This window comes from Ovis canadensis, chromosome 20 (assembly GCF_042477335.2).
Source record: "Ovis canadensis isolate MfBH-ARS-UI-01 breed Bighorn chromosome 20, ARS-UI_OviCan_v2, whole genome shotgun sequence".
NCBI lineage: Eukaryota > Metazoa > Chordata > Mammalia > Artiodactyla > Bovidae > Ovis > Ovis canadensis.
This window is the reverse complement of record NC_091264.1, coordinates 65,197,321-65,219,245: the sequence shown is the minus strand read 5'-3', so window position 1 is coordinate 65,219,245 and position 21,925 is coordinate 65,197,321. Positions and strand designations below refer to the sequence as shown.

Below are 21,925 nucleotides of genomic sequence, written 5' to 3'. Positions count from 1 at the left end.
GACGGTTCTTTCTACTCTATAGGTTCACTGAGGGGGTTACGGCAACTGACGCCTGGCCCACAGTTGGTGTTCAATAAATGGTGAATAGAACTGCACACGCTTTTCCTTCTTCTCGTGTCCAGAAAGCGTGGTGGGCGAGGTGTGTGGGCTTCCCGGTGTCTGACAGCAAGCCCTTTGTGTATTTAGTGCGCTCTTAGTGCAAGCAGAAAAGAACAGTGGCTCCATTTATGCTCGTTTCTCTCTACTGTACTGACTGGAGTGATCAGGCCAGAAGCTGCGCTGCAATACAACACTTAGGACTGGAACTGGCCTCATGTGGTTCCAAATACTTAGTTTACATGGCCAGTATGACTGAAACCATGGCCTTTCTCTGGGGTGGTATAACGCTGAGGGTGCAGGGGAATCCTGGACACACCATGCCCCAGAACACTTATAACGACAGCCCCTCCTGTTCACGGGGACCTCAATCCAAGGGTTACTTTTCACACGCCCTCTCCGCCTCGGCCCTAAAGCACACCAGCGGGGAAGCATACAGTCTGACCACTCCCAGCAGAACCCGGAGCTCGCCGAGGGTAGCTGGGCACGCGGGGCCCGGGAAGGCTGGGCGCCGCCCCCATGCGGGTCCTCCGGTCCCGGGGCACACTCACCGGGTCGCCACGTCCGCCGCGGCCGCCTGATCCTAAAGAAAATCCAGCCCGGCACGCGCCCCCGCAACCGCCCGCCGCCCGCCTCGCCCGCAGGCCGGTTCCGCGGCCCCAACATCCCCAAACGTACCTGAGCGCGGCCGGAGCGGGCTGGGCATGGACGGAGGCGCCGGGCGTAAATACCCCGCCGAGAGGGGCGGGCCGGGCCGCACCCGGCTGGACCGGAGAGAGGGACCAGCCGGGAGGGACGGAGCCGAGCGGGAGGGGCGGGGCGGGCCGGGCCGGAGGGCAAGGCGGAGCGGGAGAGGCGTGGCCTAGCGGGAGGGGCGTGGCCGAGGGGAGGGGCGGGGAGGGCCGGAACGGAGAGCCGGACCGAAGGGAGGGGTGGGGCCGAGCGGGAGGTAGCGGGCCAAGCGGTAGGGGCGGGGCAGACGGGAAGGGGCGGGGCGGGCAGGACAGGATAGCGGGGCTCGGACAGGAGGGGCGGGGCGATTCGGGCCGGAGGGCGGGGCCGGGCCGGAGGGCGGGGCGGCAGGACAGGATAGCGGGGCTCGAACAGGAGGGGCGGGGCGATTCGGGCCGGAGGGCGGGAACGAACGAAGGGGCGCGGCCGGGCCGGAGGGCGGGGCCGGGCCGGACCGAACGGCCCGGGTCGAGCTGGAGGGCCGGGGTCGAGCGGGAGGGGCTGGGCAGAGGGGGAGGGCCGGGCCCGACCGGACCGGACCGAACCGGACCGGAGGGCGGTGCCGCATGGTTGGGGCGGAGCCGAACAGCAGGGGCGAGCCACGCGCCAGGTGAGCCGCGGGTCCGGGCCGGCCCCAGTGCGGGGACCGCTACCCGGGGCCGCAGGAGGAGCGAAGGCCCGGCCCTAGGAGGCCTTCAGCGGGCGAGCCCGGGTCTTCGCGGGGCGCACGGGCTGATACTTGGTCCTGAGAGGCGCCGCCCGGGCACGTGGGCTTGAGTCTCTGCGCGAAGCCAGGCGCGCTCCTCCCGGTGCACAGAGGCCCCTGTGAACCAAGCACGGTGGGACCCTGGCCTGCCCGCCCAGCGCAGCCTTGGAGGGCGGACAGGGCGCCGGTGACCGCAGTGGGGAAATTAGCGACCTCGTCTGAAACATGACAGGCTCAGTTTGGAAACCTGGGAGAGCTGGGGGCGTCCCTGGTGGCTCAGAGAGTAAAGAATCGGCCCGCAGCATTGAAGACCCAGGTTCGATTCCTGGGTGGGGAAGACCTGCTGGAGAAGGAAAAGGCAGCCCACTGGAGTATCCTTGCCTGGAGAATCCCATGGACAGAGGAGCCCGGTGGGCTGCAGTCCATGGGGTCACAGAGAGTCGGACAGGACTGAGCGACCCTCACCTTCAGATAGCTTAGTGCCTTCTCTGCCCTAAAGCCTAAGCCAGGGGCTGTCAGCAGTGACCCTGTACTCACCTCTGGCCGGATAATCCATTGCTGTGGGAGGGCCGTCCTTGCCCCTCTACCCACTAGATGCCAGCAGCAAAGCCCTGGTGTGAGTGCCTTAGTTTTATTTTTGGAGTAGTAAACATTGAGGGTTGCCCCGCAGGCATGGCTTGGTTTCACTGAGTTAGACAAGGCTGTGGTCCTAGTGTGATTAGATTGACTAGTTTTCTGTGAGTATGGTTTCAGTGTGTCTGCCCTCTGATGCCCTCTTGCAACACCTGCCATCTTGGGTTTCTCTTACCTTGGGCGTGGGGTATCTATTCACGGCTGTTCCAGGAAAGTACAGCCCCTGCTCCTTACATTGGACAAGAGGTATCTCCTTACTTCCGCTTTATTGACTATGCCAAAGCCTTTGACTGTGTGGATCACAATAAACTGTGGAAAATTCTGAAAGAGATGGGAATACCAGACCACCTAACCTGCCTCTTGAGAAATCTGTATGCAGGTCAGGAAGCAGCAGTTAGAACTGGACATGGAACAACAGATGGGTTCCAAATAGGAAAAGGAGTACGTCAAGGCTGTATATTGTCACCCTGCTTATTTAACTTCTGTGCAGAGTACATCATGAGAAACGCTGGGCTGGAAGAAGCACAAGCTGGAATTAAGATTGCCGGGAGAAATATCAATAACCTCAGATATGCAGATGACACCATCCTTATGGCAGAAAGTGAAGAAGAACTCAAAAGCCTCTTGATGAAAGTGAAAGAGGAGAGTGAAAAAGTGGGCTTAAAGCTCAACATTCAGAAAATGAAGATCATGGCATCTGGTCCCATCACTTCATGGCAAATAGATGGGGAAACAGTGGAAACAGTGTCAGACTTTATTTGGGGGGGGGCTCCAAAATCACTGCAGATGATGACTGCAGCCATGAAATTAAAAGACGCTTACTCCTTGGAAGGAAAGTTATGACCAACCTAGATAGCATATTCAAAAGCAGAGATATTACTTTGCCGACTAAGGTCGGTCTAGTCAAGGCTATGGTTTTTCCAGTGGTCATGTGTGGATGTGAGAGTTGGACTGTGAAGAAAGCTGAGCGCCGAAGAATTGATGTTTTTGAACTGTGGTGTTGGAGAAGATTCTTGAGAGTCCCTTGGACTGCAAGGAGATCCAACCAGTCCATTCTGAAGGAGATCAGCCCTGGGATTTCTTTGGAAGGAATGATGCTGAAGCTGAAACTCCAGTACTTTGGCCACCTCATGGGAAGAGTTGACTCATTGGAAAAGACTCTGATGCTGGGAGGGATTGTGGGCAGGAGGAGAAGGGGACAACAGAGGATGAGATGGCTGGATGGCATCACTGACTCGATGGACGTGAGTCTGAGTGAACTCCGGGAGATGGTGATGAACAGGGAGGCCTGGCGTGCTGCGATTCACGGGGTCGCAAAGAGTCGGACACGACTGAGCAACTGAACTGAACTGAAACATTGAGGGAGGCTCAAATATCTCACTTCTACCCTTAATTTCTCCAGCCCTTTTCACCCCAGGTTTATTCACTTGGCTCTATCCTTCCAGCTTATCTTGGTGCAGAAATAAGCAACGTATTGTAAAATGAGAAATAAAATTGAGTCACTGTGACAAGGAGTTTTAAGCAGAGTCCAAGGGACTCCCAAGAGTCTTCTCCAACTTCTTCAATGCTATTGAAGCCTGACTTGAAGAATTTTGATGATTACTTTGCTAGCGTGTGAGATGAGTGCAATTGTGTGGTAGTCTGAGCATTCTTTGACACTGCCTTTCTTTGGGATTGGAATGAAAGCTGACCTTTTCCGTTCCTGTGGCCACTGCTGAGTTTTCCAAATTTGCTGGCGTATTGAGTGCAGCACTTTCACAGCATCACCTTTTGGGATTTGAAATAGCTCAACTGGAATGCCATCACCTCCACTAGCTTTGTTCATAGTGATGCTTCCTTAAGGTCCACTTGACTTCACATTCCAGGAAGTCTGGCTCTAGGTGAGTGATCACACCATCGTGATTATCTGGGTTGTGAAAATCTTTTTTGTACAGTTCTTCTGTGTATTCTTGCCACCTCTTCTTAATATCTTCTGCTTCTGTTAGGTCCCTACCATTTCATGAGAACCGCATGAACAGTATGAAAAGGCAAAAAGATAGGACACTGAAAGATGAACTTCCCAGGTAGGTAGGTGCCCAATATCCTACTGGAGATCAGTGGAAAAATAATTCCAGAAAGAATGAAGGGATGGAGCCAAAGCAAAAACAACACCCAGTTGTGGATGGGGCTGGTGATAGAAGCAAGGTCTGATGCTGTAAAGAGCAGTATTGCATAGGAACCTGGAATGTTAGGTCCGTGAATCAAAGCAAATTGGAAGTGGTCAAACAGGAGATGGCAAGAGTGAACATCGACATTCTAGGAATCAGCGAACCAAGATGGACTGGAATGGGTGAATTTAACTCAGATGACCATTATATCTACTACTGCGGGCAGGAATCCCTTAGAAGAAGTGGAGTAGCCATCATGGTCAACAAGAGTCTGAAATGCAGTACTTGGATGCAATCTCAAAAATGACAGAATGATCTCTGCTCATTTCCAAGGAAAACCATTCAATCTCATGGTAATCCAAGCCTATGCCCCAACCAGTAACACTGAAGAAGCTGAAGCTGAATGGTTCTATGAAGACCTACAAGACCATCTAGAACTAACACCCGAAAAAGATATCATTTTCATGATAGGGGACTGGAATGCAAAAGTAGGAAGCCAAGAAACACCTGGAGTAACAGGCAAATTTGGCCTTGGAATACGGAATGAAGCAGGGCAAAGACTAATAGAGATTTGCCAATAAAATGCACTGGTCATAGCAAACACCCTCTTCCAACAACACAAGAGAAGACTCCACATATGGACATCACCAGATGGTCAACACCGAAATCAGATTGATTATATTCTTTGCAGCCAAAGATGGAGAAGCTCTATACAGTCAACAAAAACAAGACTGGGAGCTGACTGTGGCTCAGATCATGAACTCCTTATTGCCAAATTCAGACTTAAGTTGAAGAAAGTGGGGAAAACCACTAGACCATTCAGGTATGATCTAAATCAAATCCCTTATGACTATACAGTGGAAGTGAGAAATAGATTTAAGGGACTAGCTCTGATAGACAGAGTGCCTGATAAACTATGGATGGAGGTTCATGACATTGTACAGGAGACAGGGATCAACAACATCCCCATGGGCCCGCGGTGTCCATGGAGAGAGGTTGAGATGGCCGACCTCCCGCCCTAAACACCGGGGCGGCAGAACGGCGAGGATGTCGGCTTCGTTAGTCCGGGCCACTGTCCGGGCTGTGAGCAAGAGGAAGCTGCAGCCCACCCGGGCCGCCCTCACCCTGACACCTTCAGCAGTAAACAAGATAAAACAACTTCTTAAAGATAAGCCTGAACATGTTGGTGTGAAAGTCGGTGTCCGAACCAGGGGTTGTAATGGACTTTCCTACACTTTAGAAAATACAGAGACAGAAGGAGACTCTGATGAAGAAGTTATTCAAGATGGAGTCAGAGTGTTCATCGAGAAGAAAGCACAGCTAACACTGTTAGGAAAAGAAATGGACTTTGTTGAAGACAAATTATCCAGTGAGTTTGTGTTCAATAACCCAAACATCAAAGGAACGTGTGGCTGTGGAGAAAGCTTTAACATCTGACTCCTCAGGGCTGCTCGGGCCCCAGGAGAGCTGTGGAGGTGCTGGGCTCATTGAAGAACCATGTGACTGTCCCGTGCGTAAGGTATGTGACGCATGGCTGCCTTCCAAGGAAAATAAAGTGACGCATTTGAAAGTGAAGCCAGTGTGTCAGATTCCAGGAGATTTGATACTTTTGTTCTTTATACGGGACAGAAAATGAGAATCCATTGCTCTCTTTGGGTCATCTTTCTGATCTGTAAAGAAAAAGTTAATTTCTCCTTCCTGCATCCTTTCTGGTAGAACTGGTCCCATGGAGGTGGCCTTCCTGGGAGGATTTCAGAAAACGGATTCTTAACAGCTGTGCTTTGGTAGCTCTTTCACTTACCACCAAGACTGATGACTGGAAATTCAGAGGCAAGAAGTCTAGACTGCTGGCGTCCTGTGATGGGGCACTGTTTTCCTACCCAGACTTGGTATCGTGTCCCTACATTTTTTATCCAGAATTTCAGTGTCAGATGCCTCCTTTGCTTATCACCCTGTAGCATCCCCAGCCATTAGATTAAAATACTGGACAAAGCTTTCCTTGAACTATAGTGCTGAACAGTTCCCAGTGATGAGACCAGAAGGTAAATACTTCACCCACCTGTTTTTAAGTCCGTTTCTTTTGCCACTCTTCAGTGTCTGCCCAGAGGTGAGGCCTCAAGCTGACTCGGGTCCTTTCTCTTGAAGTCTCTTTAAGGGACTTCCCTGGTGGTCCAGGGGTTAAGACTCCCCACTTCACTGCAAGGGTCACGGGTTCCATCCCTGATCAGGGAAACAAGATCCCAAAATGCTGCATGGCGAGGCCAAAAAAAAAAAAAAAATAGCAGGAAGTCCTCTGAAAAGCCATCTAACCCACTCACTCGATTCTTTACCTGGGGAATAAAACCCCAGGGATGCTGATGGGCTTTGTCCCCTGACACTGCAGGCCGGACTGGGGCAGAGTGGGGACCACCCACATCTCCTCTCTTGGAGGTGCCACACCAGTTCTGTGCTCTGAGGCAGTCAGTGGAGGTAAATGGGTGATCCAGCTTCTTTATCTGGTCAGCATTTTGATTAGATTTCCTTGTAATTTGGAGAGCATATTTAGCTTTATTTTATTTGCGGTGAGAAGAGTCTTATTTTAAAACCCATTTGTGTGAATTACCATCTTATTTCACTAGGACTTGGAACAGTAGTTCACACTAGCAGGGAAGAGGACACCGTAGCAACCCAGAATTGTTCTTTTGGAATGTGGTAGTGATTTTGAAGCAGAAGACGGGGATCTTTTCTTGTAATTACCAGCATGTGTACACTTTCTGGACCCTAAGTCCAGTTGCTAAAAATTTAAGCCTAATATTTTAACCTAACATTTTTATCACCACCCTTTCTTAAACAGTGTTCCTTTTGTCCTTTAGTTATCGATTTTCCTGGATTTGACTTATTAAGTGTTCTATGAGATGACATATTTGCCGCTTTTGAAAGCCTGTCCTTATGAATTGGAGTAGCTGAGTTCCTTTATGTTTGTCATGTTTACTAAGGTACCGGGCACAAAATGCACCAAAACCTAGAGCAGCAGCTTTATGTAAATGCTTATGAATTTATATTGTTACTATAATTGTCAACCCATTATAATTTATGCAATACTGTATATATGTAGAGATTGAATTGCCAATTAAAAAAAAAGAGAGAAGTAAAAAAAAAAAAAAAAGAACATCCCCATGGAAAAGAAATGCAAAAAAGAAAAATGATTGTCTGAGGAGGTCTTACAAACAGCTGTGAAAAGAAGAGAAGTGAAAAGCTAAGGAGAAAAGGAAAGATATACCCATTTGAATGCAGAGTTCCAAAGAATACCAAAGAGAGATAAGAAAGCCTTCCTCAGTGATCAATGCAACGAAATAGAGGAAAACAATAGAACTGGAAAAACTAGAGATCTCTTCAAGAAGATTAGAGATACCAAGGGAACATTCCATGCAAAGATGGGCTCAATAAAGGACAGAGATGGTAGGGACCCAACAGAAGCAGGAATGGTCATTTGACCCCAAATGTCAGCAGTGCTGCCTTTGAGAAATGCTGGCTGGACATGTAATCAGCCCCCTTTAACGTTGGAACCTACCACCCTGGGTCCTCCCTTCCCTTCCCTCGGTTCCTGGGCAGGTCACCATCACCCCCACCGTCCCCCTGCCCCCAGGATCTCTTACCCCCTTCTGAGTCACACTGAGATGGCCTAAACTCTGAATTAGGAAATCTTTATGACTATAATTTGAATTGCTTCTTAAGTGTCTCTTTATGTCCAACCTGGTCCTGCATTTTGAGTAGACGATCTTCATTATGGAAGAATGCAGCACTCATGGGGGGAGAAGTTCAGAGGGAGAAGGCCTTCAAAGTTACGGAAGAAATAAGTTTAGGCGCAAGGCCTTCAAAGTTACGGAAGAAACAAGTTTAGGGGAAAGGCCTTCAAAGTCATGGAAGAAACAAGTTTAGGAGAAAGGCCTTCAAAGTCATGGAAGAAACAAGTTTAGGGGAAAGGCCTTGAAAGTTATGGAAGAAACAAGTTTAGGGGAAAGGCCTTCAAAGTTACGGAAGAAACAAGTTTAGGGGAAAGGGCTTGAAAGTTATGGAAGAAACAAGTTTAGGAGGCCTTCAAAGTTATGGAAGAAACAAGTTTAGGAGAAAGGCCTTCAAAGTTATGGAAGAAACAAGTTTAGGAGGCCTTCAAAGTTATGGAAGAAACAAGTTTAGGAGAAAGGCCTTCAAAGTTATAGAAGAAACAAGTTTAGGAGGCCTTCAAAGTTATGGAAGAAACAAGTTTAGGAGAAAGGCCTTCAAAGTTATGGAAGAAACAAGTTTAGGAGGCCTTCAAAGTTATGGAAGAAACAAGTTTAGGAGAAAGGCCTTCAAAGTTATGGAAGAAACAAGTTTAGGAGGCCTTCAAAGTTATGGAAGAAACAAGTTTAGGAGAAAGGCATTCAAAGTTATGGAAGAAACAAGTTTAGGAGGCCTTGAAAGTTATGGAAGAAACAAGTTTAGGAGAAAGGCCTTCAAAGTTATAGAAGAAACAAGTTTAGGAGGCCTTCAAAGTTATGGAAGAAACAAGTTTAGGAGAAAGGCCTTCAAAGTTATGGAAGAAACAAGTTTAGGAGGCCTTCAAAGTTATGGAAGAAACAAGTTTAGGAGAAAGGCCTTCAAAGTTATGGAAGAAACAAGTTTAGGAGGCCTTCAAAGTTATGGAAGAAACAAGTTTAGGAGAAAGGCCTTCAAAGTCATGGAAGAAACAAGTTTAGGGGAAAGGCCTTGAAAGTTATGGAAGAAACAAGTTTAGGGGAAAGGCCTTCAAAGTTACGGAAGAAACAAGTTTAGGGGAAAGGCCTTCAAAGTCATGGAAGAAACAAGTTTAGGAGAAAGGCCTTCAAAGTCATGGAAGAAACAAGTTTAGGGGAAAGGCCTTGAAAGTTATGGAAGAAACAAGTTTAGGGGAAAGGCCTTCAAAGTTATGGAAGAAACAAGTTTAGGGGAAAGGCCTTGAAAGTTATGGAAGAAACAAGTTTAGGAGGCCTTCAAAGTTATGGAAGAAACAAGTTTAGGAGAAAGGCCTTCAAAGTTATGGAAGAAACAAGCTTAGGAGGCCTTCAAAATTATGGAAGAAACAAGTTTAGGAGAAAGGCCTTCAAAGTTATAGAAGAAACAAGTTTAGGAGGCCTTCAAAGTTATGGAAGAAACAAGTTTAGGAGAAAGGCCTTCAAAGTTACGGAAGAAACAAGTTTAGGAGAAAGGCCTTCAAGGCCTGTGGCTCCCAGGCTCTCAGCCCAGGCTCAGTAGCTGTGGCCCGTGGGCTTAGAAGCCCCTGGGCTGTGGGGTCTTCCCAGACCAGGGCTGGAGCCTGTGTCTCCTGCATTGGAAGGCGGGTTATTTGCCCCTGAGCCACCAGGCGGCCCTGTTGTCTTTAAAACCAGAGCCCACATGGTTGTTGATGGTCAGCTGTGGGCGGGAAGGCCAGGCGCCCAGGACACGGCAGGGTTTGACGGTGGGAGGAGTGGTGTCGCCATGAGCAGAGGTGGGAACGTACAGACGGAGCAGGCGGAGGGGACACGAGCTGCCAGTGTGCGAGCCGAGCTGGAGGCTCCTTTGCGTCCAGATGAGGATGTCAGGCAGGCAGGCAGGAGCCGGGGGCGAGGTCCTGCCGGGAACGTCCGAGTGGAGCCCTCCTGGGTCAGCAGGAGAAGAGATCCTGAGGCCTGAGCGCCAGGAACCAGGGGTGGGAGCTGGAGCCGCGCAGCACAGGAGACCAGGCTTCGATGCCTGGTTTGGGAAGGTCCCCGGGAGATACTGGCTCCCCACTCCAGGATTCCGGCCTGGAGAATCCCACAAACTCGGGGTCGCAGAGAGTCAGACGTGACCGAGCCACCCTCGCCGTCACTTACCGTCCTCCCGGTTGATCTTGTCTGTGACCAGCTCTGGCTTCAAGGAGGGGTGGCCGGTGGGCCTTTCTGGGCCCCCGAGAAGGACCCCCGGCTCAGTGCTCTGCTTTCATTGTCTTCAGAGTCTTTACAGCTTTTGAGCAGAGGGTCCTGCATTCTCATTTTGCACCAGCGCTGCAGATTACGGAGCCAGTCCTGCCGTGGACTACAGAATTTTTTATGGAGAAAAATAGTCTTTTTTCAGATGCCGAGTACCAGGCAAGCGCAAAGCAAATCCTGAGAAATGGAAGATCTTCTCAATCCAGTCTTTTCACATTAAAATATATACACATTTTGGTTGGGATATTTCCATAATTGGCTTTTCAACTCCACACAGCCTGTGTTTCCATGAGAGAAACAGGTAACCCAGTTCAGTTGCTCAGTCGTGTCTGACTCTTTGCAAGCCCATTGACTGCAGCACGCCAGGCCTCCCTGTCCATCACTAGCTCCCGGAGCTTACTCAACCTCATGTCCATCGAGTCGGTGATGCCATCCATCCATCTCACCTGTGCCGTCCCTGCCCCTCCTGCCTTCAATCTCTCACAGCATCAGGGTCTTTTCCAGTGAGTCAGATCTTTGTATCAGGTGGCCAAACTATCAGAGTTTCAGCTTCAGCATCAGTCCTTCCAGTGAATATTCAGCACTGATTTCCTTTAGGATGGATTGGTTGGATCCCCTTGCAGTGCAAGGGACTCTCAAGAGTCTTTTCCAACAGCACAGGTCAAAAGCACCAATTCGTCAGTGCTCAGCTTTCTTTATGGTCCAGATCTCCCATCCATACTTGACCACCAGAAAAACGAGGTAGCCCAGTGTGACAGTTAATTTTGTGCGTCAACTTGACTGGGTCAGAGGACCAGTTAATTGGTCTGACCTCAAACAAGATGTCGCCATGAAGGTAGTTTTCTTTACTGACAAAGGTTAATCCAGGGAGCAGGTAATCTCTGACAAAGGTTAAGCTCTGGTTTCCCAGGAGTCATATATGGGTAGGAGGGTTGGACCATAATGAAGACTGAGCGTCAGAGGATTGATGCTTCTGAACTGCGGGGTTGGAGAAGGTTCTGGAAAGTCCCTTTGACTGCAAGGAAATCAAACCAGTCGATGCTAAAGGAAATCAGTCCTGAATATTGGAAGGACTGATGTTGAAGCTGAAGCTCCAATATTTTGGCCACCAGATGCAAACACCTGACTCATTGGACAAGACCTTGATGCTGGGAAAGACTGAGGGCTGGAGGAGAAGGGGGTGACAGAGGATGAGATGGTTGCATGGCATCACCGACTCGATGAGTTTGAGCAGACTCTGGGAATCGGTGATGGACAGGGAGGCCTGGCGTGTTGCACTCCATGGGGTCACAAAGACTTGGACATGACTGAGGGTTCCTGCTGAACTGAACAAGGGGTTTCTTTTGTTAAGGAATCCTTTGAACAGAAAATGAAGGTAAAACTTCTGGCAAACCAATTCAGGACATGGGGACTTAAATTGGCTTTTCTTCACTGAGAACTGCACTCTTTATCTGCAGAAATCTGTTCTGGATGGTGGTGCAAACAGCAGCCTGAAGGAGAGCCAGCAGCAGTCGGGGGCTTTCCGCGGTTCTTGTCTCAGACTCACCTGATTCCTCAGCCACGTCTCCCCCTGCTTAGAGCTGGGTCACGCCTGCCCTGCCCCCGGCGTGCCGCTCTGGGCTCTGAGAGCTGAGTGTGCGTGGTTCCGGGTCAGAGAAGTGTTGGTGGCGGGTGCTGAGGGAAACGGGCTCGGGCCCCGTGGGGCCTGTTGCTCAGAGTCACCGGTTATGAGCCCGGGCACCCAGGACTGACTGCTTGTGAGTAAACAGGTGTCTTGTTTTCCGATAACCAATCACCACAAACTCAGGGAGAATGTGTCCTGGAACCTCGCCGTACGCAGGACATTAACATACGCTCCATATCATGTATGTAATTCACATGTAATGTGATCAACAACAGCACTTAGCGCCAGGGTGTGTGCACGTTCACCTGAGATGCATCCAGGGATCCCAACTGGGCTTCCCCAGGGTCCTGGTTCTGCTCATGGAGCAGGTAATCGCTGGCTGGGGTGGGGGTCGGGGTGGTGGGGGATACAGGAATCACCTAAACTCTCATCGTGACAAAGTCTCCGCTGGGTCTGGAAAATTCTGTGAAATTGCTGGTGAAGCATTTTCACGTTCGTTTCTGTATATGCCCTTCCCTGTATTCCCCAGGCCAGGTTAGATTCAGCCCAAAGAGACTTTTCCTGTCTTCCTCCGGTTATCGTGGTTTGTGCCCTCCTGGGCTGAATGAGTCTGTGACATCATTATCAGCTGGTGGGCACTGTCCCCCTTGAAGACAGGTGGTACGCCCGGAGGTGTTTCTGTTGTCCTAATGGAGGGAGGCGCAGCTGGCCTCTAGTGGAGGGGCACAGGAGCCACGTCAGGAATGGTCATCAGACCCCACTTGTCAGCGGTGCTGCCTGTGAGCAATGCTGGCTGGACCCGTAATCGGGCCCATTTCACGTCGGAACCCACCACATCTCCAGCACAGCGATGTGTCTGGAGGTCTCTTTTTGGGGGCCTAGTGGGTGACATGCAAAGTCCCTTTTAGTATTTCGCATCAACAGAGGTGGAGACAGATATTTACCAAGCTTCCCTGCCTGGAGCCGGTGTGAGGACCTCCGTCCGTGGCAAAGGTCATGAGGAAGGAGGCTTCAGCATACGCAAAGGTGGGATTGAGCCTCTGGAAACCCCCTGTTCCCGAGCATCTACCCCCCAAACCAGAATCTGCCTACTTTACTGTTTCATGCTCTCATCTACACTTCTGACTTTACGGGGGGCTGTCCCCCAGCACCTCTTTTGGAGAAGGAGTTAGCTTGCAGCTCCAGTCGATAAAAATTCCTGGGCGTGACAAGAGTGTTTCAACTTACAAACTCCTCTGAAGATTATCTAGCCTGCCTGAACATGGTCGTCTGGCCACATGTGATTGTTTACAGCCTCCCAACTGTGAGAGGCATGAGATATTTTAAACTTACTAAAGGCAGATATTTTTAGGAAGTTAGAAATTATTAGTATAGTGGGTTGGTTAGAAATTATACTGGTGAAGGGTTTTCATTAGTTGGGCCAATATTTGCTGCTAAGTCTCCATATTCCCTGCCCTTATAATGAATATAACTAGCATATAGGAGAAATAAATATTAACCTTTAAGATTAATCATATTAACCTTAAGGTAAGTAAATTCTTCTCTTAACTGTGACCCACTACACCCTCACCCTATAGGAATGCAATTTTATCTGGTACCTTCAGAGGGTGGTGCCTGGTATAAGAAAAATCACCCCTGGAAAATAAGTTTTCTGGTTGACTGATCGTTATCAGAAAGAAAGGATCATAAAATGTTAGCAGGCCCCTTGGCCAGAAGATGATGTAAAAACCCCTAAGACCTTTTTGTATACATTTATGTGAAGCACCTGATTTTGATAGAGGTCAGGACTGCTGACCCCCGCGTGACTTTAAAATTTCCATTTGTCTCTATGTGTAACAAAAGGTATATAAGCAAACCTGAAAATAAAGGAAACGGATCAGTCTCTGGAAAGACTGATTCCCCCAAGTCGTTCTTTCTTGTTCTCCGTTTTTCTGGCTGAATTCCCATCTGGAGCGTGAGTGCTTGCCAAGCCTGCTAATTTTGCCCTGGTCTCTAAGGCCCACGCGCGAGGGGGCCCAAGGCGGGGCACCCTCCGCTACTCAAGCAGGCGCCGCTGGCCTATGTAGGTGGTGCAAGCCTCTTGTCTTGAGGTTTTATTGGACTCCCACGTAAACAAAGTTATTCAGGATCTTTTTCTCCACTAATTTTCCTACTACACTATTCTTTTCTAATCTCTCTTTATACTTCTAATTAAATAGCTTTTTCCTAGGACGCCGACTCCATCTCTGCTTCGAATTACCCGGGATCCACCGAGGCTGGACCCTGGCACTTCCCATCACTTCTCGCTGAGGTTAACAAACGTGACACGCACTGTCTTCTGGAAACTGCCCACCAACTCTGTGGAGCAAATAGGTGTAACTGCTGTCAGGAAGTCAGGTTCAGACATGCATGGAAAGGAAATACGAGCAACGCTGGCACATGTCTTAAACGCGGGCTGAGAGATACACGTCTGAAACTCTGATTTTGAATTTGAATATTGCCTCTGAATTATGTCTGCCTCCCTTCTTGTTTCTGCGGCCCCCCTCCTTGGCGTCACTCCCATACGCCCACCCCTTGTACCCCAGCCTGTGCGTCCCCCTGACTCCCTGTTCCCGCTGTCCTGTAGGGGGACCACCCTGGGTCCTCCCTTCCCAGCTCTCCGTTCCTGGGCAGGTCACCGCCACCCTCGCCGCCCCACCCAGGACCTCTTACCCCTTTCTGAGGCACACTGCGATTGCATCATTTCTGAGTCTCAGGAAATTTTACCCCTATCATTTGACTGGCTTCTTGAGTGTCTCTTTAGGTCTAACCTGGTCCTTTCCTCTGCGTCATAAATCCACATTAGGACGGAACAGGGATTTTAGAGAAAAACTTCTTCGTGAAACTGAAGCTTTCGATCTCTGTACTTTTCATAAAATTCCTTGGTCTGGAAAAAACCCTCTGTACAGCCATACTTGAAGTCCGGCTTTTCTGCCATGTGACACGCAGGGTAGCGGTGGGGTGAGATTAGTGAGCGGGAGGAGGGGTCCCGGCTCTCTGACTGGGCTGCAGACCCCAAGGGCGCCTCTGTGACTCACACGTCCTTCATCTCAGCTCCTGGTGCCATTTCGGGGGCTTGACATCACTGGGGCGGTGCTGGGTCAGCCTCGTGATCCAGGAATGGCCTGGTTAATCAACATTCATTTTTAACCATCAACCTGATCTGTCTTTCCGTGTTGCCAAACACTGGGACTTGGGGCTCCTCCTCCTGGCCACCTCCTGTTTCTTTACAGAAGCTAAAACACTTGAGGACCGGGCTGCAGGGAGCAAGGGAGCTGACTGCCCAGCACTTCATGTGCGGAACCCAGACCCACCGGGCGCCCTTCTCTGGGCTCCGTGTGCTGGGTGCAGGCCCTTCCCGATCTGGCCTGGATTTCAAGGCCCCTTCCTGCCACTGTCTTCTCCTCAATCCCCTCCGGGACACATGTACCTTCCCCCCCACGGCCACCTCCAGGGACCTCCCAGGCCATTCTCAGAGGACCTGTTCTCTGACATCACCAGACAGACCTGGATCTAAAATGCTGTTTCCCTCTGCATCTGGCTGAAGAGCTTTAACATTTGTACATAATCGCATCCCCCAGGAAGCCTCACCGTCCCTTTAGAAATCTGTCCAGACACTGCAGTTGACGGTAGGGACACAAAATCAAGTCAAGGAGAATGAGGCTGTCCTAAGGCCGGTCACCTAGTGGGGAACACGGAAGCTCCTCCATAAAGTCTGTCCAGAGTGAAGTGTCTGCCTGGGACTTTCTTGGGGAATTTGTGTGTGGCTGCCACCATCTAGATGTTTTCTATAACATCTAGGAAGTACCTCTGAGCACTTCTGGTGTTCTCATCACCTGCAATGCACCTAACGTCAAGGTCATGTTCTCAGCCAGGTGCCCAGCGCCCAGCCCAGTGCCACACTCGTGGGAGAGGCCGAGATGTCCCTGCTATTTGAGTTGACAATCTTCATTATGGAGGGATGGAGCACTCATGGGGGAAACAAGTTTAGAGGGAGAAGGTCCTCAAAGGTCAGGAAGAAAAAAGTTTAAAGAAAGGTTTTTCAAAGTTAGGGAAGAAACAAGTTTAGGAGAAAGGCCTTCAAAGTCATGGAAGAAACAAGTTTAGGGGAAAGGCCTTCAAAGTTATGGAAGAAACAAGTTTAGGAGAAAGGCCTTCAAAGTCATGGAAGAAACAAGTTTAGGGGAAAGGCCTTCAAAGTTATGGAAGAAACAAGTTTAGGGGAAAGGCCTTCAAAGTTATGGAAGAAACAAGTTTAGGAGAAAGGCCTTCAAAGTCATGGAAGAAACAAGTTTAGGGGAAAGGCCTTCAAAGTTACAGAAGAAACAAGTTTAGGGGAAAGGCCTTCAAAGTCATGGAAGAAACAAGTTTAGGAGAAAGGCCTTCAAAGTCATGGAAGAAACAAGTTTAGGGGAAAGGCCTTCAAAGTTATGGAAGAAACAAGTTTAGGAGAAAGGCCTTCAAAGTTATAGAAGAAACAAGTTTAGGATGCCTTCAAAGTTATGGAAGAAACAAGTTTAGGAGAAAGGCCTTCAAAGTTATGGAAGAAACAAGTTTAGTGGAAAGGCCTTCAAAGTTATGGAAGAAACAAGTTTAGGAGAAAGGCCTTCAAAGTCATGGAAGAAACAAGTTTAGGAGGTCTTCAAAGTTTTGGAAGAAACAAGTTTAGGAGAAAGGCCTTCAGAGTTATGGAAGAAACAAGTTTAGGAGAAAGGCCTTCAAAGTTATGGAAGAAACAAGTTTAGGTGGCTTTCAAACTTATGAAAGAAACAAGTTTAGGAGAAACGCCTTCAAACTTATGGAAGAAACAAGTTTAGGAGAAAGGCCTTCAAACTTATGGAAGAAACAAGTTTAGGAGAAAGGCCTTGAAAGTTATGGAAGAAACAAGTTTAGGAGGCCTTCAAGGTTATGGAAGAAACAAGTTTAGGAGGCCTTCAAAGTTATGGAAGAAACAAGTTAAGGAGGCCTTCAAAGTTATGGAAGAAACAAGTTTAGGAGAAAGGCCTTCAAAGTTATGGAAGAAACAAGTTTAGGAGGTCTTCAAAGTTTTGGAAGAAACAAGTTTAGGAGAAAGGCCTTCAAAGTTCCGGAAAGCTTTGCAGAACAGGGCCATGCTCAGCATTGCTCTTTGTAGGCTGCTAAGAAATGGCATCTGAGTGCCCGCAGGCAGAGCTGCAGGCACGGTCTTTTACTAACAATACCCACACAGGGCTCACTGGGCTGAGTTAGGAGGTCAAGAGGGACTGACCTTGGTGGTGGTGGGAGATGGTGCTCTGCCGGGTGACCCAGACCTGCTGGAGTGTGCTTGCCAGGACCAACTCTGTTTCTTCTCTAGAGCTGAAAGTCAGATCGTGAAATAAAGAGTTTGAAAAACATGGAAACCTCCTCCCTTCTGGACAGTGTTGGAAAACTTCTGAAAATGCTTCCTTCTAGGGCCCTTATTTTTCTTTTTTTTTGGCAGGATCCTTCAGATTCAACCAGATAGGAAAATATTTTTCAGATACAATGCTAGTTTCTTGAAAGTAATCAGATAGGGAAAATTCAGATGGAAAAGATAGCATTTCAAAATCTCTTGATTTTTAATTGATTCTTAAAAAGATTTCATGTCCCCTATGTATCGTTTTGGGAGTTCTCTGGTGGCTCAGATGGTAAAGAACCCACCTGCCAGTACAGGAGACACCGGTTTGATCCCTGGGTCGAGAGGATCCCCTGGAGAAGAAAACAATCACCCACTCCAGTATTCCTGCCTGGAGAATCCCATGGACAGAGGAGCCTGGTGGGATTAAGTCCATGTAGCTATTGTTGGGAGAAGAGGGAGGAAAAAATGAAAAGCTTTTTTCTCATTTCGAGCTCAGTTTTTTCATCCTTGGTTAAAGCCATCTCCTACCACGGGGATACAAGCTGGACAGAGGGAAGTCCCTCAGGCCTTGGCACACAGGGGCGGCCTGCATCCACGGTAGAGGAGAGAGCCCTCTTGTCAGGAGCGTGAAGGCCCAGAGCTGACGACGAGTGGGCAGAGGCCCTGGCTCCGTGCACAGTGGGGGTGAGCGTCCTGCTGGCTCCCAGTGAAACGCCCTCAGCCAGGCCTGCAACGCCTGGGCCCTAAAGCAGCATCTCTGAGAGCAGGCAGAGGGCAGCACGCCTCCCGGTGGGCCTGTGGGCCTCCTGCCTCTCCTCCTGGGGACAGAGGCGTTCCCGGGCGTCTGCCCTGACGGCTGCGAACATCACAGGAGCCTGGGGCCGGCACTGCGTCCAGGCAGCTGCTCCTGGATCAGGGCTCACCTGGACTCCCATGGAGAGGCCAGCAGCAGGACGAGGCCCCCCACCTCCTGTCCTTCCTTTGGACACATCGAACAAGGCCTGGCTCCAGATGGCTGGACGCTAACTCCTGGGCAGGCGGACAGCTGGAGCGGGGGCCCAGGGATGCCCAAAGCTGCGAGCCTCTCTGGGAAGAAGCACCCCATTCAGGGGACTGGGGGACCCCGACACCCTTCTCTTCCACTTCAGCGTGCTGAGCCGAGACGTCTGGCTCTGCTCTCACACAACACCTTCTGGCTCGGAGGGTTGTGCATGACACAAACAAGTAAGCACAGTAAATCCAGCCACTGGCTAGGAGCCAATTGAAATCACTGCAGATGGTGACTGCAGCCATGAAATTAAAAGACGCTTACTCCTTGGAAGAAAAGTTATGACCAACCTGGACAGCATATTGAAAAGCAGAGACATTACTTTGCCAACAAAGGTCCATCTAGTCGAGGCTATGGTTTTTCCAGTGGTCATTTATGGATGTGAGAGTTGGACTGTGAAGAAGGCTGAGTGCCAAAGAATCGATGCGTTTGAACTGTGGTGTTGGAGAAGACTCTTGAGAGTCCCTTGGACTGCAAGGAGATCCAACCAGTCCATTCTGAAGGAGATCAGCCCTGGGTGTTCTTTGGAAGGAATGATGCTAAAGCTGAAACTCCAGTACTTTGGCCACCTCATGGGAAGAGTTGACTCATTGGAAAAGACTCTGATGCTGGGAGGGATTGGGGGCAGGAGGGGAAGGGGACGACCCAGGATGAGATGGCTGGATGGCATCACCGACTTGATGGACGTGAGTCTGAGTGAACTCCAGGAGTTGGTGATGGACAGAGAGGCCTGACGTGCTGCAATTCATGGGGTTGCAAAGAGTCGGACACGACTGAGCGACTGAGCTGAACTGATACTTGAAAAACCATATTAAACGAGTTTAGGGAAAATCGCTCTTTTAAAGTCTCTGCTTGCCCTGGGGGTTTCTGTCTCACCCTTGTGTTCGTAGGGCAGGAACACCCGAGACTCTGGGATGGGTCCTGCAGTGTTTCTGCAGAGAAAACAGTCTGTGGATCGTCTTGAAGCAGAGCCCACCACGCACGTGCTCTGAGCTGGGGTGAGAGCTGGGGTGAGGGGTGCTAAGACAGGTGTGCGGGACAGACGAGGTCTTCTGGATTTAGGATCTGACCGGTATTCCAGGTGGAAAAGCCACTCACATGTGAGAGGTTGTGAGCTGGGACAAATCCGGAACCTGAAGTCACGTTCAGGAGGTGAGGGAGCAGGGAGCCGACTGCCCAGCACTTCCTGTGCGGAACCCGGAACCACCGGGCGCCCTTCTCTGGGTTCCGTGTGCTGGGTACAGGCCCTTCCCGATCTGGCCTGGCTCCGATTTCAAGGCTCCTTCCTGCCACTGTCTTCTCCTCAATCCCCTCCGGGACACATGTACCTTCCCCCCACGGCCACCTCCAGGGACCTCCCAGGCCATTCTCAGAGGACCTGTTCTCTGACATCACCAGGCAGACCCGGATCTAAAATGCTGTTTCCCTCTGCGTCTCCCTGAAGAGCTTTAACATTTGTGCATAATCGCATCCCCCAGGAAGCCTCACCATCCCTTTGGAAATCTGTCCTGACGCTGCAGTTGAGGTATGGACACAAAACCAAGTCAACGAGAATGAGGTTGTCCTAAGGCCGGTCACCTAGTGGGGAACATGGAAGCTCCTACATAAAGTCTGTCTGGAGTAAAGTGTCTGCCTGGGACTTTCTTGGGGAATTTGTGTGTGGCTGCCACCATCTAGATGTTTTCTCATAACACCTAGGAATTACTTCTGAGCACTTCTGGTGTTCTCATCACCTGTGAGGCACCTCAGATCAGAGATCGTGTCCTCAGCCAGGTGCCCAGCACCCAGCCCAGTGCCACGCTCGTGGGAGAGGCCGAGAGATTCCTGCTATTTGAGTTGACAATCTTCATTATGCAAGGGTGGAGCACTCATGGGGGAAACAAGTTTAGAGGCAGAAAGGCCTTCAAAGTTCCAGAAAGCTTTGCAGAACAGGGCCATGCTCAGCATTGCTCTTTGTAGGCTGCTGAGAAATGGCATCTGAGTGCCCGCAGGCAGAGCTGCAGGCATGGTCTTTTGCTAACAATACCCGGACAGGGCTCCCTGGGCTGAGAGTTAGGAGGCCAAGGGGGACTGACGTGGTGGTGGTGGAGATGGTGCTCTGACGGGTGACCCAGACCTGTTGGGGTTTGCTTTCCAGGACCAACTCGGTTTCTTCTCTAGAGCTGAAAGGCAGATTAGGAAATAAACACTTTGAAAACCATGGACACCTCCTCCCTTCTGGACAGTGTTGGAAAACTTCTGAAATAGCTTCCAGAAAACCTCTTATAAGGTAAGTGTGATTGCGCTGACACTATGCTGATACTCATTGCATTCCTGGGTCGGGACGATCATTGCCTTCTTTTTCTTTGTTTTTGGCAGGATCCTTCAGATTCAACTAGATAGGGAAATATTCTTCAGATGAAATGCTACTTTCTTAAAAGTAATCAATATGGAAAACTAGTTGGAAAAGGTAACATTTCAAAATCTTTTGAGTTTTAATTGACTTTAGAAGGATTTCATGTCCCCTATGTGTCTCCTTTTCCTATTTGGAACCAGTCTGTTGTTCCATGTCCAGTTCTAACTCTTGCTTCCTGACCTGCATATAGGTTTCTCAAGAGGCAGGTCAGGTGCTCTGGCATTCCCATCTCTTTCAGAATTTTCCACAGTTTATTGTGATCCACACAGTCAAAGGCTTTGGCATAGTCAATAAAACAGAAATAGATGTTTTTCTGGAATACTCTTGCTTTTTCCATGATCCAGCGGATGTTGGCAATTTGATCTCTGGTTCCTCTGCCTTTTCTAAAACCAGCTTGAACATCTGGAAGTTCACGATTACGTGTTGCTGAAGCCTGGCTTGGAGAATTTTGAGCATTACTTTACTAGCGTGTGAGATGAGTGCAATTGTGTGGTAGTTGAGCATTCTTTGGCATTGCCTTTCTGCAGACTGGTTTCAAATAGGAAAAGGAGTGTGTCAAGGCTGTATATTGTCACTCTGCTTATTTAACTTATTTGCAGAGTACATCATGAGAAATGCTGGGCTGGAAGAAGCACAAGCTGGAATCAAGATTGCTGGGAGAAATAGCAATAACCTCAGATATGCAGATGACACCACCCTATGGCAGAAAGTGAAGAGGAACTCAAAAGCCTCTTGATGAAAGTGAAAGAGGAGAGTGAAAAGGATGGCTTAAAACTCAACATTCAGAAAACGAAGATCATGGCGTCTGGTCCCATCACTTCATGGCAAATAGATGGGGAAACAGTGGAAATGGTGTCAGACTTTATTTTGGGGGCTCCAAAATCACTGCATGTGGTGATTGCAGCCATGAAATTAAAAGACGCTTACTCCTTGGAAGGAAAGTTATGACCAACCTAGATAGCATATTGAAAAGCAGAGACATTACTTTGCCAACAAAGGTCCATCTACTTAAGGCTATGGTTTTTGCAGTGGTCATGTATGGCTGACCTTAAGGAACGTGAGCCTCTTGTGGCCTTGGTGGCCGATGTGGATCTGGGCAAACCCTGGCTTCCTCTCCCCATGCTCCCCTCTGCTGTATCATCAGGGGCAGTCCGTGTGGCGGGTCTTCCTTCCGTCTTGTATCACACATCCTATGGGACAGCTTGTAGGTCTCTGG

At 49.4% G+C, this 21,925-nt stretch overlaps 2 long non-coding RNA genes and 1 pseudogene across 2 annotated transcripts; 2 read left to right on the top strand and 1 right to left on the bottom strand.

Moving 5' to 3' along the window:
- Positions 1 to 1,250: 1,250 nt before the first annotated feature.
- Positions 1,251 to 21,721, top strand: LOC138425033 (uncharacterized). The gene is made up of 4 exons (XR_011251064.1): positions 1,251 to 1,438; positions 20,452 to 20,583; positions 20,673 to 20,763; positions 21,309 to 21,721. It is a non-coding gene; the product is annotated as an uncharacterized lncRNA (long non-coding RNA).
- On the top strand, positions 5,293 to 7,451 carry LOC138929792 (iron-sulfur cluster assembly 1 homolog, mitochondrial pseudogene; annotated as a pseudogene).
- On the bottom strand, positions 13,953 to 15,032 carry LOC138425035 (uncharacterized). The gene is made up of 2 exons (XR_011251066.1): positions 14,581 to 15,032; positions 13,953 to 14,226 (listed from the first exon to the last, which is right to left on the bottom strand). It is a non-coding gene; the product is annotated as an uncharacterized lncRNA (long non-coding RNA).
- Positions 21,722 to 21,925: the final 204 nt, after the last annotated feature.